Consider the following 11,541-nt stretch of genomic DNA (forward strand, 5'->3'; position numbering starts at 1 on the left):
TGGAGGCCTTGGAAACAAACTGTTCCAGCTGCAGTCAGTGATGTGAGGCTTCGGCGGGACTGTGTAGTTGTGCTGCTGTATTGTGAACAGCAGGGATCTGGGCGTGGGCTCCCTCTGCATCACAGTCCATTTGCCCTTGAAGATTATTGCCTTATTAAATTGTAATGCTCTTTGAAGCACAACTATGTAAACAATATCCCCCCTCCACCCCCTCCAACACACACACACACACACACACACACACACTCCTCACCCCGTACCTCCTCCTTGAGGTCCAGAGCTGTGAATGGAGGTCAGAGCGAACACTTGAAGGACGTTCAGGAACAGTAATCTGCTCCATTGCTCCATTTCTCCTGCCTTTACTCACCTGTCCTTCTCTGCCCGGCTTCCTACCGTCGCCCCCTCCCCCACACACACACACACACACATACACCTCTCCCCCACTTTCCTCTCTCCATGCTCATTTTCTGTGTTGCTCTCACTCCCTCGCTTTCTATTAACCCCGTTTCTCTCTATCTCACCCACCTCCCTGCTTTCTCCCCGTCTGTGTATTTCTGCAGTCTCCAGCCCTATCAATCAAGACATCCCATTACTACATCCCCTGTCACTCCCAAATTCCTACTGTCCCCACAGCCTGTATGCACACACACACAAATGCAGAACCCTCTCGGCTTCAGACGCACTCATACCAACACACACACACACACACACATTATCTCGCAGCTATGGCGTCTGCAGGACGTGAATCATCCGAGCGCATTGGCAGACGACAGCTCTCGTCCCTTTGAATGACTGCCCATCAGAAAAGACAGATTGACGGATGAATGGGTGGGGTGAATAAATGGGCTTGATGGGTGGAAGAGTGTGTGGATGGTCGGGTGGGTGGATGAATAGAGGGATAAATGGGTGGGTGAATAACTGGATGAATGGGTGACTCATGACATCCTGATCCGTAACACAAATCTGCAAATAGGCTTGAAGATGAGCATTCATGCCTTGTGACACATTTCCCCGAGTGTTTACTTCCTGGTGCGTCAGCTGGAAAGCAGCACTCCAGCAGAGCGCTCGGCTCGCAACTTTCGCTTTTATTTTAGCTCTCACAGAGTTGCAGCATCTACATAGGTTTGTTTCTGCAGCTTTAACTTCACAGACAACTTTCTGTTGTTTCAAGCTGCAGGTTGCGGCTGATTTATAACTAATTATCAGTGAATATAATTGATTTGGGACATACAAGAGCACATCGCAAACTAATCAATACGTACTCGCCCAACGGGGAATAAACCCCAGTAATTGCTAAAGTGCTGAAACGATTAAGACGGTCAATATTATTGATAAATAATTAATCATTAACAAAGTCGATCGAGAAGAAAATGCAAAAACTCACTAGTTGTGGCTTCTGTAATGAGAAGACCTGCTGCTGTTTAATGTCACTGTGAAGTGAACATGTTGGAGTTCATGAGTTATAATGACTTAATGAATGTCCTCTACCAAACAAGAGACTGATGACCACCTAAGATGTAAAACAAAAACTCCTTCAACTGGTAGCCACTTAATTAACTGATTGACGGAAATTGATCAAAGAAAGTCAGTCTGGGTGAGTGCTACATTGTAGGTATGAGGGTTTTTTCAATAGAATCCTTTAAAAATGAAGATATTATGAATTGAAAAATATTGAATATGGTGGGAAATATCACAATATTCAACAGTATACTGATGATGATTATATTCAATATTATTGAATACCAGCCAGGGCCTTGTGTTAATGTTTACTGGATCTATACGTCTGCATGCTAATATGAATATTTCACCTGTAGAGTCTATTTTATTTTATTTTTTTAACTATTTTCTAACTAAAAAATGTAATATTCAATAACAATCTGTCCATCTGTGTGGTCACCCCATCGCTCAGGGTGTCAGTGTGACTCATGTGATCAGTCTGTGTCTCTCACTGTGGAGGAATGCGTCACTGTTTACAAAACCTGTTGGCTTGTCCCAGCTTGTCGAATCTGTGTAACCTGAGGCCTTTTTACTCTTGTTTGTCCCGGATTGTATAGTGTGTGTGAGAGAGTGTGTGTATTGACACGCAGCGCCTGATGTACGTATGTATGCCCCTGCTAGTGCGAGTGTGTGACTTTGGTGTGTGTGTGTTTGAATCCACGCCAGGAACAATGTCGTCTATTGAGAATCTCAAGCCACTGCCCTCCTCCCACCTACACACACACACAAACACAAACACACCGACACACACAGACACTGGTGATGTTTGACTGTTAGATTTAACATGTCAGGCTTCTCAGCTCTCATTTCCTTAGCCTTCTGTATTTGTCTTCTACCAATGCTTTAAAGGCTCTCGGCCGGGTGGAAGGGCCAAGCTGTTTCCTGAGTCAACACAATACACACACACACACACAGACGCCCACACATACACACACATGTTAGAGGAGGCAGATGAAACGTGTGGTGTCCCTTTGTAAAATAGCAACAGAGGTCTAATCTTTGCTTCCAGCTCCATGTGTCGTTTCCTCAGCTCTGCTGCTCTTTTCCAGTTCTTTGAGTTACTCGGCCATCATTAATTTTTAATAACATAACACAGTTTTTTAAAAGCGGCAACTCCATGCGTAGGAATGTAGGATTCTTCTGTCTATTTCATGTCCGTAGCCACTAATGCTGCGCGGCAGAGGAGCCAAAACAAGCGCTCAGCGTTTTACTCCAACATGTCTGAGTTATCAGAGACGTCTTCAAACCACAGGCCAAGACAGTAAAACCAAATATTATTCAAACATCAGTGAGCGTCTCATGCTTTAAAGTCGCCTCTCGAGCATAACTGCTTAAAAAAACCCAACTCTTGTTAAATACCCCCACCACCACACCAACCCCCAGTCGGTAAACCAGACTCAGAGTCTCCATGGTTACTGCACCAGTAATGCTTTGACGGTCTGTGGCTGTTGTGGTGAAGCCTGAATTCCTTCATGGATGACCAAGCGACATGCCTCTACATGGGAGTGTGTTTCCAGTGCTTGAAGAGAACTAAAGACACATCATGAAACAGCAAATTTTAGAACAGACATGCGGTCTCCAGCACACACACACAACTAGCCACAGATCCTTGTGTTCTTTAAGTGACATATACCTCATTCAAGAACATAGAGAAAACTCTGAAAAAGTAGATGGCAACAAAAAACTGGGTCTTTTCAGCATGTGTGTGGCACCGGGGTTGAAATTCCTCCATGTTTGGTCCAAACAAACCCAAATGGTCTGGCCATTTGGGGGGAAACAGAAATCAGCAAAGCAACAAACGGGCGCTGCTCTGTGTTTATTTTCTCCCGTGGTACACAGACGGCTCCAGCGCCGTGGATTACAGGACGACATCTTGACTCTGTGTTGAGTGTTTAACATTTCACAGCATGTGGCCGCTTATGACGGCGGTGAAGTCCAATCACAGCTCAGCTCCGTCCCCCTCGCCGCATTAAGAGGTTATGGCATTGCAGCGAATTCCTCCATGGTTGACCGGGCAACTCAGAGCAACCATTTGGCTCCATGTCCAGAAGACTAACCAGCCAAAACAAGGGGGCTAATAAAACTGTCCACTGATAAGCAGTTAATGCCCCAGAACTAATTACTGCACTGCCACCCCATTTTCTCTCTCTCCCTCCCAATTCAGTGGTATGACATGGACGGACACACACACACACACACACACACGCTCTTCTATCTGCTTCTTACACAGTTTTAAAGACGTGACTGGACAACAGAGGGAAGCTTTAATAAGGGGAAAGCAGAAGTAGAGACAGGAATTCTGGGAAGGCAGCAGGGATTTGAGCTGCTAGAAAATTAAAGATACGGTTTGAAGTTTGAAATTAAAATAAATTCTGAGGAAAAAGTCCTAAAATAGCTCCGCAAGCAAATGATGGGGCTGGTCCACCGAGCCGCAGGTTCATCCACTGAGCTCATGTGCATCATCATAATAAAACAACCTTTTCCTCCTCGCCATCCCAAGCTCCGGCGCTAAAATGGCCTCTGTATCAGTGACATACAGGCCTGATGCAGTTAGCTACACTGATCGCTCATAATGGGCCGGCCAGCGTGCGCCACCTCCCGCTGCAGCAGCACACAGCTCTGTCAGCTGCAATTACACAGGAAAAGTGCCGGTAGGAGCGACAACAGCAGAGCAGCTGCACAGTCGGCCACATAATACACACACACACACACACACGGCAGAAAGTTTGTCACGCTCACCTCGTGTTCACTGTTTGACTTCGGTTATTTCCGCCACACATTGTCGTTCAGCTGGAGTGCGGCTGCCGACACAATTTTTACCGACACCGCTGCGCTGCCGGATGTAATTTTCCCCGACTCAGCACATTTTAAAGACACAGTGATGATGCAGCATGTTGACCAGATATTTATCGTCAGGTCAGTTCAATCAATAATAAAAAAAAAGTCGTATTAAACATGTCAGATATTTGAACCCTTGGCTTGTAACAGTGTCAGGAGATGGATTTTAGAGGGATGAAGGGAGGGAGTCACGCCTACACACCCCCCACTTAAAGCAAGTGTCACCATCCACCTCCTCTATGATGCCTTTTATCACTGGCATCAGGATCAATTCATTCAGATCACTGATTATCTTCTGGTTGTGGGAGATATCTTTGCTCTGATATTATTTCTACGCTGCACATTCACCACATTTCCAGTGACCACGGTTTGACGCTGACAGGTGCCGATTAGAGCCTCGTTTGATCTCTCCCAGGATTGATACAGGTCCAGGTGAGTGTTCAGAAAACTCTATGCTAAATTAATTCTGATGGCTGTGAACTTTTATAAACATTGACACAGCAGATATTTCCACACACACTGACTGGAATTAACAGTGACAAATATTCCTGAGTGAAATTCGACAGCTAAAGCCTTTACAAATGAATTTGTGCAGAAACTGAACTCACCACCTGCAGATGATGGAGTGCAGTGGACACACACCTCTGGCCTGGTTTTGTCATTTGCACGACTTGGGCCATTATTTCAATAATATTGCAATATTTCTATAAGCTCTGCTGGTAAGTCTGAGTTGTTTACAATGAAATGACAATGAAATAATAAATACAATTGTGTTTCTATTATTTAAAAAATAAAACACCTGAAATATAAAATACAATATAATTATTTTTAAAAATCCCCTCTGCAATATTTGGGCTGGGCAATATGAAGATATAAAATCTGGTTGCTATGATTTATGATGCTTTGCTTGTTCTCAGTGACGTTGATTGGCTGCCAACAGGTGAGTGAAGACAGCAGCTGGAGAGAGAAGGGTGGTTGGGGGGGTAGGAGGGGGCAACATAAGCTGTGACCGACTGACAGGCTCTGCACTCGACACTGTAACACACAGGAACCACATTCAGACAGAATTACAGCCAGAGACAGGAACTATTGTAGATTACAATCAGAAGAAAGCAGCGCAGCCTCAACGTTGAGACGTACGGTCCACGATGGAGGAAGGTGCTGAAGCGGCGAGTCGTGTTTCCAGGTCGTATACAGCACATTATGGATGAACCCTGCAAACCCTCCAGAAGTGGAAGGCAAATCAAAAGGCTGTCAGTTTAGTCACTTTCTTTTTTTTGTTATTGGCCTCTATTTTAAACCATGTTGAAACCATGACAACAGCAAAAAGACCAACTTTAGCTCCATGTCCCAAATGCACTCCCAATTCACACTCAAAGACCGACTTGAATCTCTGGATCTGCCGGCCAGCGTCATCAAAGTCCAGATTTTTTTTTGGTTATCTATTTATTTTTTTCCTTCTGTTGTCTTGCATGACCAAGAATAGCGACAGCAGCAGCCCAAGCCCACACCTTTCCAAAGCCCGCGAGGCTCTTTAAACATCCTATGACTGTTTTATTTTTGAGTTCTGACAAATGTGCCGTATGTGCATCGACGAGTGGTGTTTCAGTCATGGCGAGAGCATGACTCACAGCGACAGAATCGTAGCCAACTGTGGGCAGAGAAACTCTGTAGATGCCTCATCCCCCTATTTTAGCCCAGAAGGGCCGTGGAAGAGGATAGAGAGAGAGACAGAGACAGAGAAAGAGAGAAAGTGCCTAAAGGATCTAAATCTCATCTCCCAGTGTGATAAAGTAGGCTCATTCCACAACAGATTTCTTTCTCTTTTTTCCTACCTTCCTCCCTTTGCTTCCCAAATAGGAGAGAGAGAAAAAAAACAAACCCTGATCTCTGAGCTGAAAAAAGAAGCCTCCTTTCCACTTGTAGCAAAAGTTTGAAAAGCAGGGAGCCGAAGATTAGACTCATCATTTGGAGGATACAGGGGCTTTTCATAACAGAGGAACTCAATCCTATTTCGGTTGATATTGATTTCTGAAATAGGACGTAGCTCAGACGTAGACACCCTCAGAGAGGTGGGGCGAGGAGGAGGAGTATGGCTGAGGAATATGTTTGACTCCAATCTGCTTTTTTTTGGTTAAAATGGGTTTATTCCAAGAATTGGAGTTGGCATCAAACTAAAAATATACAGTATATATTTCCAAGATGTAAAAGCCAAATCAGGAGAATGATTGGCAGAGGTGTTAAGAAAAAAAAAAAAAACAACAAAAAAAAACACTGTGCTCTTAGTTTTGAGTGGCAGGTAAAGGCCACCTGTGAGCTACTGAGCACTTAACGGATTATGCATGTTTCAAACATTGTCATTCACGGCACAAAAATTTATTGGCACTGCCTGAAAATGTCGCCTCCTTATAAGTAACAGAAAATGTGTCTTTGCTGTCTTCACAATAAATAGCACAGTGTTTTGTGAGTCTATATAGCGGATGTCTCGGGGTTCATTTCGGGTCAGAAGTTACTCAGCACATTAAAGATTGTATAAGACAAAAACCAAAAGTGGCGTTCCAGGGTTCCCTTTGCAGAAATAAAAAACCACAACATGGAGCCACAGGCGTTTTTTTTTTCCTCCTCTGTAACACACACACACTGCAGGCCGAACATAGAGTGTGCGCTACATCCCATGCAACAGTGTTAATCACCTATTAAGCTGACCATCACCTTGAAAAGATGGCTGCAGCCCAGTTGCCTTCTAGTGGTAATTTAAACCTGTTAAAGCCAAGAAGCACACCTTTTTTTTTTTTTTTTTTTTTTACTGGAGACTGAGGCGCCTTTCAGAGGAGAGCTCGGCTGGTGTCGACTCTTTGATACGTTAACACACACAAAATAGCACAGGAAACTACCCAGGCACAGCACAGCACATACACACACTCTTCCTAATGCACACTGTTTACTTAATCCTTAAAGGCTAACATGATAGAAAGCATTATGAATAAAACACTCACACACACACATATACACACGCTTGAAGCTCAGCGGAAGAACAACTGGACGTCTTGTTACTGCACAGGAAGACGGCTCCACACGCAGAGAGCTTCTCACCTCCCTGTGTTAATACAGCTCTCCCTCCATGCTGCAGGGTGACGAGATGCTGCACAAATAAATCCAGTCAAATACCCAAACAGATGATTCCAGTGTGTGTGTGTGTTGTGTGTGCACGCACGCACTGCAGGCTGTGTGTAGCTCTGTTCCTCATCAAAAAAAGACAAGATGGGGTTATTTACTGCAACTGCCTGGGACACTAATCTGTTTTTTAATCCTTTTTTTTTCATCCGAGTGAAAGTCGACTGAACATTGCTGTTGCCCTTTCTTTTTTTTTGCAGCAAGACTCCAGCTTCATATTCATTTCAACATCAACACACCAGCGGAGGGTGGAGGAGGTTATACGTTGCTTTAAGGAAGTCTGACGGCGGCCGTTGAGGCAGACTGACCGTTATGCAGCCACATCAAAAAGTGCACGTACATGTGCTTGAACTTCATCCCTCACACACACAAATATCAGCCATCATCAGTGGAGGTTGTGTGTCCCTGCTGCTCCAAGGGGAGCAAACACTGCTTTCTGTGTGGAGGATTAAAGACAGCCTGTCTACAAAACACACCAGTCCTATCAACATGACTCCTGTTTACACACACCACACACATACACACACACGCGCAAGTGTACTCAGCTGCAGGTCTGGGCTGATTTACGTCACTACAGGCTGAGTGGGATGGAGTAGGATAGAATAAAATAGAATCCTGTGTGATATCCTGAGAAGGTATTGATTTACATTCATCGGGGAGGGGAGGGGTTGGAGGAGTGGAGGTGGAGGTGGGGGTGAGGGTGAGGGTGGGGAGGTAATAGGAAAATAGGTGATCCTCTAGGCCTCCTCGATGGGGCTGCAGACAGAGAATAATGGCACCCATGGGACCACTCAAAGCCCTCCAAATTGCCCATTTACTGAAAGGCCGAGTCCTTTAATTTATCTAGGGGCCTGTGGGATAATAAGAGCCGCCAGGACTCTCTCAACAATCAGACCATATTTAAAAAGAAAATTTAAAAAAAAAGAGAGAGAGAAATCCACAGCTGAGATTGGCTGTTTAAAAATGTGAGGAATCGCAGCGCACACACACACACCCAGACACACCCCGAATCATACTCAGGGAAAGCAGCCAGACATGATTCGAATCGCTACCAGGACCTCAAAAGGTCAGATAGTCACAGCCAACTGTCTGGAAAAAAAAGCAGCTTTGTAGTGAGTCAAGGCAGGAGCCACCGTCACACTACACTGGTCCCAGTAAAACTAGTAGCAGGACACCTGAGAAGGTGCATATTAAGACTCCTTCAGGCAGTCCTGGTCCTGAGTGGCCTCTCACTGCTCAGGCTTTTTACACTTGCAGTGATTTCCCCCTTCACACACTCCCTCTCCAACTCAATGAACAGCCTTACTCAGCTTTAGTTTTCTCTCTCAGACTTCATCCTCTCCGTTTCACACAGCAGCCTCTCTCTCTCTTGCTCCCTCTCTTTTTGTCTTGTCCCTCGGTCAAAGGAGACATACCCAGACCGCAGCAGGCTGTCAAACGTCTCCATGGCAAAGCATACGTGAGAGGAATCACGACATGGTGGGCGAAAACATCCTCCTCCGGTAGCCTACGTTACACTCTCTCACTTCACCTCCAGCAGCAGCAGCAGCAGGAGGAGGAGGAGGAGGAGGTTGTAGTCGGGCTCAGTCCGAGCTCCGTGTAGTATGGACCATTTCTCCGCTCGTTACCGGGGACTGGGATGCTCATAATAAGGTTTGTGTCCATGTCACACCCCCACTCCCTTCTTTCTGTCTGATAGCTACACTGTAGTCAACTTCAAATCCCACTGGCGCACGGGAAACGCACGCGCATGCACGCATGCAACAGCACGAGCGACACAAGGAGGGAGAGAAAATAGTACCAAGAACAATAAGGTCACCAACTCACTGTGAGATGTCCCCGCCGCGCTCGCGGTGGACTTGTCCGCTCTCAGGGGACACTGGTGCCAAAAATAGACCCAGAGACAGTCGCTGAGCTACAGTCAGTCCACAGTGTGAAGAGGCCCGGTGCACCCCCTCCACCCCCTCCCCGGACATCCAGCCTGTCCCGGCCTGGCTTTTACATGCACCTGTTCAGGGTTGAGGGACGGGGCGGAATGCTAGAGGGCAGCTTCAGCTGTCCACAACCCGCCGGGGCACCGACAAGCGGGGAGGGAGGGTGGAAGGAGACGAGGAGAGGAGGAAGTAAGGAGGGAGCAGGGGCGGAGAGCGGTAGCTGGGATAAGTAGCCCAGAGAGCCAGCTAATAACACAGCGATTGCCTAAAAATATCCTCGACCACAGAGCTCTGCCGCTGCCGCTGCAACGGCAAACCGCGGCGCCTGCTGCACACAAACCCCGCGCCTCCGCCGCGCACCCGGATGTTTTATCAATCGCACCGGTTCTTTAGAGTGTAGGATTTCAACAGTGACCGTGGAGGCTGCAGGAGATAGTTCACACTACATCGCTGTGGAGTTGGGAGAGAGAAGGAGAGAGAGGGGAGGAGAGGGGAAGGAGAGGGGGGGGTATTTTTTCCGCTCCGGCGGTATCTCCTTGAATGTCTGCCCCAGTCCGACAAGCACTTTCTCTTTCCAGCAAAACACACACACACTCACATAGCCGAGCAGGAACAGCCAGGCTGCGTTCAATGCCACATCCTCGGGAAACTGACACACGCTCACACACGTAGGGAAAGAGAGAAGCAAATGCCACCGTAACGAGCAGCGGTTTTTAAAAAGAGAAGCAGAAACTGACCGGTAAATCTCCTCCACGTTTATATCCTCTTCCCGTTATCCAGGCTAAATCCTCCTGCTTCCTCTCTCCTGTCTTCACAGCACGGTGGAGGAAAAGCGGGGACGCTGGTGGCGGAGGTGGCGGCGGGGAAGCTCGGTTTTTCCTCCCTGCTTTCCACGCGGAGTCGAGCGGACAAATAGAGGCTCGGTGCTCGGTGTCAAATCTCCTCCTTCTCGGTCCTCGTCCCAACCTCCCGACTGGCGACAGGCTGCTCGCTTCAAGGTCCAAAGTTTGTAGTCTCAGCGGAAGGTGGAGGCTTAGTCACAGTTTCGAAAAATTAAAGAAAAGCAACGAAAGAAGAAGAAAAAAGTAAAGCACCGTGTGTGACTAGTGCCCGGAGTTATAATTAAACGACTCACAAAAATCCCAGTGGAAGCAAAACTGTATGCGGTGTTTAAAAAAAAAAAAGAAGAGAGAAAAAATATGTTAGGGTTGAGTGAGGAGGAAAAAATAGAAAAAAATATTAAAATTAAATCACATCATTTTTGTGGTGGTAACAGCGGAGCTATGCAGCCACCAACCAGGAACCCGCTGCTGCTACTGCTGTTGTCGGACCTCGAAGCCTCCACGACTGAACACGTCCAGCACTTCCGAGGTCCTGCACACAAATGTCCGCTACTGAAGCTGAAGGATGAATTTCCACCCGGAGGAGGAGGAGAGAGAGAGAGAGAGAGAGAGAGAGAGGGCAGTGCTTTGCATTCTCTGGATTACTCCACCCCCCAAACCGCCTTCCCCTTCTCCATTTTTTCCCCTTCCCTATCCCTCCACCTCAACTCCCATTGTCGCCCATACAGGCTGCTCATATCCGGCTGTTCAGCTCCCACACCTTAATTGTGTCTCTAATGGCACGCGCCCTAATCATGAGCAGATAAATCAATATGTTTACTCAGCGCCTCCTTCAATGGAGTTATGATGATGACATTGATCCAGGGTGTGAATGGTCATCATGCAGGTGTCTATCAATATCGATGCAGTGAAGTGAAACATGCATGAACTATAGCCTAATATAATAATCGTAATAATAATAATAACCATAATAATGATGATGATAATAAAACTAAATAGGCTGTAACAGTGGTAAGAGTTCAGCTGCCCCGTCAATATTGCTGTGACCAAAAAGAAAAACAGCTTTTCAACTATGTTTCTTTGTCAAGTAAAAGCTTTAATAAGTGTCTTTGCTCATATTGACTTTGTGGATACACCTGGAGTAGTTTTGTGTGTGCCTGCGCATGTGGCACTGCATGAATTAAGGATTCTTTGGATGAAAAATTAATAATAGAAAAAAAAAAAGCTCAGCTAAGTGTTTGGTGAATTCATAAAAT

The 11,541-nt window shown here is 46.2% G+C and overlaps 1 protein-coding gene across 3 annotated transcripts in view; it reads right to left on the reverse strand.

Annotated features, from left to right (window-relative positions):
* Window positions 1-10,833, reverse strand: part of dag1 (dystroglycan 1) — a 49,888-nt gene extending 39,055 nt beyond the window's left edge. The window contains exon 1 of one of the 3 annotated variants that reach the window (XM_085776770.1): window positions 10,181-10,833. The gene's annotated coding sequence lies outside the window, so the exon portion shown is untranslated. Of the gene's footprint in view, window positions 1-8,924; window positions 9,142-9,336; window positions 9,524-10,180 lie in introns of those variants that run through there. The other 2 variants (XM_085776772.1, XM_085776771.1) reach the window with 2 other exon arrangements.
* Between the last annotated feature and the right edge of the window lie 708 nt (window positions 10,834-11,541).

This window comes from Trachurus japonicus, chromosome 5 (genome assembly GCF_045865225.1).
Source record: "Trachurus japonicus isolate A0001 chromosome 5, Traja_1.0".
Classification (NCBI taxonomy): domain Eukaryota; kingdom Metazoa; phylum Chordata; class Actinopteri; order Carangiformes; family Carangidae; genus Trachurus; species Trachurus japonicus.